Here is an 8,457-nt window from a genome sequence, read left to right as displayed (position 1 = left end):
AACGTTGAGCTTTGTTGGCGATCAATTTCATAATAATTGTGACTCAAAATGTTCGCATGTCATGCCGAATATTTGGTCGCCAAATATTCGGTATACGGCCGACAGAGGGGCCGAATATTCGGTATTCGGCCAAAACTACTATTCGGGGCATCTCTACCAACAACAATCTAATGCGGTGTCAAACTGGCACCTTACAGGGAACGAGGTTTCATTTAATTAAAAAATAAAACAGTGGAAACAATGCTCGAGTTTGTTTTTCCTACATGTTTGTAGAATGTTTTGTTTTGTAATAAAAACCGTGCTCGTTTTAAACGATTTGCTTTGGTTCCTGAAACTTTTATTAAACTAATTTAATTTGCTTAACAACGAACTCAATGATGTCATGTTTTGGTAAATGAGCGACAACACTGTGACAGCGACTAAAATACAGTTAATTGTCAGGTCACGTTACTTATAAAATGTCATTCAATAGAACTTGTTAACTATGTAAACAAATCGCCATACTAAAATGGACACTAAATGTCAATTTACTAGTAACTTTTGTTTTCATAGTTAGCAAGTTCTATTGAATGACACTTTAGAGGGAATTTCATTTATTTCATTTCATTTATTTATAAAAAATATTAAAATAAAGTAAAGTAAAAAAAAGTAGTTTAATAAAGTAGACGGCCCGTTGTCGTTTGTTACTGTGGCTGTCACGTTCTATAAAGTATGTTAGTCGAGAGAGTGACTATAAGACAGACGATAAAAGTGCGACATATTCGTGAAGATGTTATTGTCGAAATATAATTATTTATAGACTGCATTTGCAAGACTTATGTCCACTTGCACCACCCGGGGTTAAGCGGTTAAACCGTTAGCCCAGTGTCAAATTGTACTGGTAACCATGGTAACTTCAGGTTTATACGGTTAACCCCGGGTTAGTGGAATGGTGCAAGTGGGCCTTACAGTGTAAAGGTGACGTTCGGATGGCAGCTGCAGCTATATTACTGTTGTGACAGTCATGTCAGCATGTGTGTCAGCATGTGTGTGTGTGTGTGTGTAGCAGTCATGCTACGGCCTTGAAGTGTCACTGTCAACTGCCTAGATACAATGAATGACAGATTAAACGTTCGAATCGTGACAGCAATGTTGCGGCAAACGTCACTCATTATATGAAGGAATTATTTATATGTAATTACAGCGCCCGTGTCAAGGCCAACAGCAACGTCGTAAGAGTAAGGGTAACATTCCATTTCTGACCGCAGCTGCACTACTGGTACTAAACGCGTCGCTGTTACTGTCAATTTCCATAGTAAAATGAACAGTAGTGCAGCTGCGGTTGGAAATGGACTGTCACCTTAATGCAGCTACAGTTGACATCCGAATATCACCTTAAATATTTGAGAGACCGAGTTTGCTCGGAAAACATATAAAAACTCAAAAATGCGCGTTTTCCCAGAGATAAGACCTAGCTAGATCGATTTTTCGCCCCCGAAAACCCATATAGCAAATTTCATCGTTAAATTGTTAGCGCTGTTTCCGAGATGCTCGAAATATATAAATAAATAAATATACAAGAATTGCTCGTTTAAAGGTATAAGATAAGATACACTTGATATTTCCACATTCAAATCTTCCATATATAATTTTACATTAAAATATCAAGCACGGCTCCGTATTACATGGAAACCTTTTAGTTCTAATGAACATTGATGGCGCCACCGGCTTTGCTGGCGAACATTAGGCACGCTCAAAATTCCATGCAGCTCCATTTTTTATTGTGATTGATGAACATTAATGTGGACATTTTTTTACAGTTTTCGTCAGTTGCTGTAAAATATTCGGTAGTTTTTTAAGCCTACAATTTTTTTAGTTCGGGTATTTCCAGTATTACCTAACATTCAATTCGGAGATTTCATCAAGTAACGTGTAGGTATGTGTATGAAATATTAGGTTAAAATATAAAAATATTATTAGGACATGGGTACATTCCAAATATTTTGTCATGTTAAAAGAATACCTATGCTAGTTTAGTTTTTTCAGAGACTAAAATCAGCTTTTATTAAAAAAAGCGGTCAAGTGCGAGTCGGACTCGCCCATGAAGGGTTCCGTATTTAGGCGATTTATGACGTATTAAAAAAAAACTACTTACTAGATCTCGTTCAAACCAATTTTCGGTGGAAGTTTACATGGTAATGTACATCATATATTTTTTTTAGTTTTATCATTCTGTTATTTTAGAAGTTACGGGGGGGGGGGGACACATTTTACCACTTTGGAAGTGTCTCTCGCGCAAACTATTCAGTTTAGAAAAAAATTATATTAAAAACCTCAATATCTTTTTTGAAGACCTATCCATAGATACCCCACACGTATGGGTTTCATGAAAAAAAAATTTTGAGTTTCAGTTTTAAGTATGGGGAACCCCAAAAATTTATTGTTTTTTTTTTTCTATTTTTGTGTGAAAATCTTAATGCGGTTCGCAGACTACATCTACTTACCAAGTTTCAACAGTATAGTTCTTATAGTTTCGGAGAAAAGTGACTGTGACATACGGACGGACAGACGGACAGACAGACAGACATGAATCTATAAGGGTTCCGTTTTTTGCCATTTGGCTACGGAACCCTAAAAACATTCGATAATCTGACATCTAACCTCGGCGTAAGCTCGGCAAAAGCTTCATATAGGATTTAATACGGATAGAAAGCGTAAAGGTGACAAATAACAACTGTAACAAAATTGATGATGTCCTATGCTGTCGCTGTAATCTTCAGATTACTTACCTATAAGTATCTTCCATTACGATTTTTTCAATCACTTCAGCCTTTGGTAAAAGCCGCTTCAAGGATATTATTATTATTATTATATTATTATTATTTATAAGGATAGGTATTTTTGTTAGTTTGTACCTCGACAGAAAATAGTTTTTTTTAAAGACACGTACGTACAGGCAGCATTTTAATTATGTAGCGTATGAAACAACGCTTCAAAACTATCTGCATTCAAAAGTATAGATGGACGTTTTCCATCTGGGTGCCCGAAATATGCTCCTCTTACAGCTCGATTCTCTCCCATCCTGTCCAGGTGACCGAGTCAGCGAAGTCATGTGGCTTTAATCTCGCCAATTAGACTTAGATTAGGTAGCCAAGCCAAATCTCGCCAAGTAGGTTGGGTGCCGCAACCATCTTAAGCAGCTATAAAGTCAAACTGTGGTAATTTAACCCTGATAACGCTTCAACAACCTTAGAATTATGCACTAAACACACCCACCAATTTCCGCACATCGGCGAACATATATTTAAGTAGGAGCGCATAAGCTTGCAATTTGCCGCCGTTTGCCTCATTAGTTCTAGATTACTCGATCGATATCTAATAACCTCTAGATGACGGTAATGTGTAGAATTGTAGATGCGGAAATGGCTGCAGGACTTTTAGGTTTTGCTGACCTTAATATAGTCCGACTGTACACGTTAAGGTGAGTACCGTTAGGTACCCGAATTGATATCTTCTGAACAGAAGTTTTTTATTCGGTAGACTAAAATGACATTTCATAGTATGACATGATGTTCATACTATGAAATGTCATTTTAGTCTACCGAATAAAAAAATAGACTTTAGGACAATTTAATCCAGATTGACCTAGTCACACAGTAAACTCAATCAGGCTTGCGTTATGGGTAGGTACTAGACGACGATATGCATAGGTATACATAGAAAACATCCATAACCACCATGACTACCTATTTTTATAATACTCTCAACGAACTTATAGAGAAACATGTTCCGTGTAAATTTATATCCAATAATAGTAATAAACTCCCCCCCTGGTTCACAAAGTCCCTTATTAAGTTAAATAAAGAAAAACAAAAAATGCATAAAAAATGGAAAATATACGGTAATAGAAAAGACTATCTAACCTATGCCACCTTAAGAAAGAGATTTAAAAAAATGGAACGTGACTGCTACAACAATTACATTGATTTTAGCGAGGAAAAAATAAATAAGCATCCTAAATACTTTTGGGCTTTTGTCAAAAATAAAACGATGAATAATGACATGCCTGACAAAATGTGTTACAAAAATAATTTTCTAACTGATGGTATTGATATATGCAACGCATTTAACCAATATTTTAATTCCGTGTTTATAGATAACAATTCAAATAGTATGTTAGACTTTTCAAGTACATCTCAAACAACCGTAGATATAGATTCCATTGATTTGCATAAAGATATAATCCTCCGAGAGTTGCGCGATGTTAATGTTCATAAAGGTGCTGGCCCAGATGGAATACATCCACTCTTAATCTCAAAATGTGCAGCTGAACTTGCTGAACCTATTACGTATATATTCCGTTTCTCTCTAAAGTCAGGAATATTTCCATGCATATGGAAATCCTCTTTAATAACACCCATACCCAAAACAACAGAGGGTAAGGCACATATTGACCAGTATAGACCGATCTCTAAACTGTGCGTACTAGGGAAGGTTTTTGAAAAAATCGTTACTACTGAATTATTTTCAGCATTGAAACACCACATATCTGAACATCAACATGGTTTCTTTAAATGTAGGAGTGTCGAATCCAACATGTTAACTTTTACAGACGTTATACTTCAAGCTATGGACAGAAACCAACAGGTGGACGTCGTGTACACCGACTTTTCAAAAGCTTTCGATAAAATTAATCATGATCTGCTCATAAACAAGCTTTTGAACGCCGGTGTGCACGGCAACCTTCTGAGATGGATCGACTCATATATACGTAACCGTAGTCAAGCCGTATGTGTTAAAGGGTACCGTTCTAATTTTCTTAGCGTGCCTTCTGGTATTCCTCAGGGATCCCATTTGGGGCCCCTTTTATTTACAGTTTATATAAATGATATTGGCACAACACTTAATAACTCCAATCACTTGTTATATGCTGACGACATGAAACTATTTAAAATAGTTACCTCAATCAAAGATTGTTGGGACTTGCAGGATGATCTTAGAACATTGTCGTCATACTGTTTACAAAATCAATTATTCTTAAATGCTGATAAGTGCTCTGTCATAAGTTATACCCGTAAAAAAAATCCAATAATATTCAACTATAACCTTTGTGATAATACACTTAAACGTGCTACTAATATTAGAGATTTAGGTATTATAATGGATGATAAGGTATCATTTAATGCACATATAGACAAAATAGTTAAAAGAGCATTTAGAAATTTAGGCCTCATCAATAGACTCAGTAAACACTTTAAAACCAACAAAACAATAAAAATTATTTACTTCTCGTTTGTAAGATCCATATTAGACTTCGGTAGTGTTGTATGGAGCCCTTACTTCCAGTGCCATAAATCTAGAATAGAAAAAGTCCAAAAATTTTTTATTAAAATACTCAACTATCGCAATTTTCGTATTAACTCAAGTTACCAGGAATCTCTACAACACTACCGACTTCTATCTTTAGAAAATAGACGCAATTTAACTGACGCGACAATTTTATTTAAAATTATAAATAATTTAATCGATTCTCCTACTTTGTTATCTAAAATAAGGCTCTCGTGTAGTAATCGTCCAGCTCGCTCCTCACGTAAAAAATATCTATTTTCACCTCTCCACTTTAAGAAAAAATATACAAAAAATTGTTTTCTCTCCCGTGCGCCTCAAATGTATAACAATAAATTTTTGCATATAAACCCCTTTAATGTATCCATTTCATCTTTTAAAAATAAAATATCTAATTGTTTATTACATCCCACGCAATAACTCTTGACAATTGGAACTCTGAATAATGTAAAACCTAAATGATATATCATAGATAGATCTTAAGAACCTTTGTTAATATTTACCATTTAATATTTCCTAGTCATTGTCATTTAAATTGTTAGCTGGACTTCGTCGACAACTTAACTGACAGGTTTCCAAAATATATTATATATATACATATACGTATACAAAGTAATAAATTGTCAGTTGTAATGTTGTGAGCCTGTCTGTTGGGTAGTACGATGGATCTCTCTCTACCACTCAGTATCAACTCCTATGTTTCTACAATAACGCTTGTAAATTTCGGCACTGGTTGTCTTCTCTGTAATCCATCCTTTGTATCTTTTGATGTAATGACTGTTTGTTGCCATAATAAAATAAAATAAAAAAAATAAAATAAAAAAACACAGAAAATAATATTTGTGATAAACACACAAATAAATGACGGTGCTGTCGGATTATCGTTTACATAGTTTGATTTTATGACTAACTATCGCGGTAACCGAAGACAATATTACAATTATTCTAGATCATAATCATGATGCGTCTCACAAGTGGCAACACAACAACAACGATAGAATCAAACAGCCCTATTAATGTAACGGCTCGAATCTAAACTTTTCCGGATCTGAGCCCGTACTATGAGTCACTGACAGTGTCAAAACTGACATAAACACCATCGAGAACGTAATTTACTTTCTACGTACCTACATCTCGTTCCCACTAATATGCGAGTACGAGCGAGATGCATAGAAAGTAAATTACGTTCTCGATGAGGTTTATGTCAGTGCCAAACTGGTGGTAGTGGTACTAAACGGGACAGACAACACAGTCAAAGCTTATGCAGATGTAGCCTACCACAACTCCGTTTATCTTTATTCATATTTTATGACAATCTTTAGTATTATGACTCTAGTTACTACTTACTAGTAATGTGTTAGTCGCTACGTTCTAGAGCTTTTCCTCTTTCAGTATAATTGAACGAGGTACATACATATAAATAAGCATCATTTACCTACGAATGAGTTCAGCTTACAACTATATATAGGTATAATAATATATGGGTATATAATTGTATCCACAAAACAATTTTATCCTTTTCAGAATAATGAAGAGGTACGTAATGTATACTTTAATAGAGGCTGTTTTAATTAAAATTGCGTAGAATTTAATAACATTTTGCTGTACGTTTACACATTCTAGGAAATACTACTGATCCTGAAAATTAACTGTCTCAGTAGGCATTTAAGCCAAAAATATAATTCTTTATTTTATTGGATTGAATGGAAATCTTAAAATGTCTCATTCCCTTTAACAATTATCTTTGACGGTACTATATTTTCGTCCCAGGCTTATGTTACATATATCTTTTCATCTAGTTTTTGCCACGGACCATATCGTACATGTTGTCATGTCCATTACAAAATTGCATTGCGCTTTTACGAGAGTGCTTTGTGAGTGCATAGCATTCGTAATGGTTGTCTGGGATACTGGGAAAACATACGGATTCTGGTCCGCGTAGAGTTTCTTATGATAAAGGTGGCAAACGAGCACACAAATCACGTGATGGCACCGTGATGGTAAGCAATATTATGGTCGCCCATGGAGACCGGCAACACCAGGGATGCAAGTTGCATTACCGGCCTTTAAGAAGAGAGTAAACTCTTAAATGTTTGAAGGTCGTATCGGTCCGGAAATACCGCGGACGCAAAGGAACGTTCCACAGTTTAGTTAGCTGATAGTTCTATGTTCCTGGATTCATCAATCATGCGTCCAAAGTTAAAACGGCCGTTTTTGTTTTGAGTTTATAGATTGACGAATCCAGCAACAAAGAAACTAGTTTGATGTATTCAAAAGGTACTTTAATACAAGATACAGTACGTAGCGGCCCCCTTTTTTTTAAATATATTTCGTTAAATTTAAATAATCACGGTTATTTAGCAGTGGTGCTAGTGTGCACGTTGATGGGCTCTTAAAAACTTCTGCACGGCCATCGATACGAGTGTTTTTCGTCTTTCTCGTACCGCCGTGGGCCGCAACGCTTTATACCTCCGTGTGATCTGCGCTTAAATGTATACTGCTAATGTCCACACACTAATAGTTTAGTTTTAATAGTCTTCATTCTACATTTTATAATAAAATTGTACAATATATCGTATTGTCGGTTCGCTTTAGGACTCGTCTCGTCCTTAAAGTCGGCTGTAGATGTCCAAAATCCGGACAGAAACTGCAGCAGTAATGCAGTCGGCAGTAATTTCACGGTTCAACACTCCTGCAGTAATGCAGCCGACTTCATTGCTGCAGGATGTGTCAAAAAAGTAATTTTATATTTACATTTGCTGCCCAGATTTTTAACATTTGCAGCCGACTTTAAGGACGCAGTCGGCAGTAATGTCCCACTGCAATAGGTACTACAACAGTAATGTCAGTGTGGTCTGAATCCGAACGCCACCTTTACTAACTCGGAAATTCCGAGTTAGTAAAGGTGGCGTTCGGATTCCGAGTTGGAATACACGATTGGCGCCTGTTGGTATCCGATTTCACCTTTCTATCGTCGGGAACGTCGTGAGGGAGCCGAGCTACTTTTACTTTATTTATTATCTTACCCTTTGGGAGTATATATCGCTATTATAACATAACTATAAGTAGCTTACTGGTTAGTGGTGGTTAAAAGCGCTGGTGGCCTAGCGGTAAGAGCATGCGACTTGCAAT

At 36.0% G+C, this 8,457-nt stretch overlaps 1 long non-coding RNA gene across 1 annotated transcript in view; it reads right to left on the bottom strand.

Moving 5' to 3' along the window:
* Positions 1-2,104: 2,104 nt before the first annotated feature.
* LOC134651510 (uncharacterized) overlaps positions 2,105-8,457 on the bottom strand; it is a 213,947-nt gene continuing 207,594 nt past the window's right edge. The window contains exon 2 of the long non-coding RNA XR_010097116.1: positions 2,105-2,312. This is a non-coding gene — a long non-coding RNA (uncharacterized LOC134651510). The remainder of the gene's footprint in view (positions 2,313-8,457) is intronic.

The sequence above is a fragment of the Cydia amplana genome, chromosome 10 (assembly GCF_948474715.1).
Source record: "Cydia amplana chromosome 10, ilCydAmpl1.1, whole genome shotgun sequence".
In the NCBI taxonomy this organism is placed as follows: Eukaryota; Metazoa; Arthropoda; class Insecta; order Lepidoptera; family Tortricidae; genus Cydia; species Cydia amplana.
The sequence above is the reverse complement of the archived record's forward strand: the minus strand, read 5'-3'. Positions and strand labels throughout refer to the sequence as shown.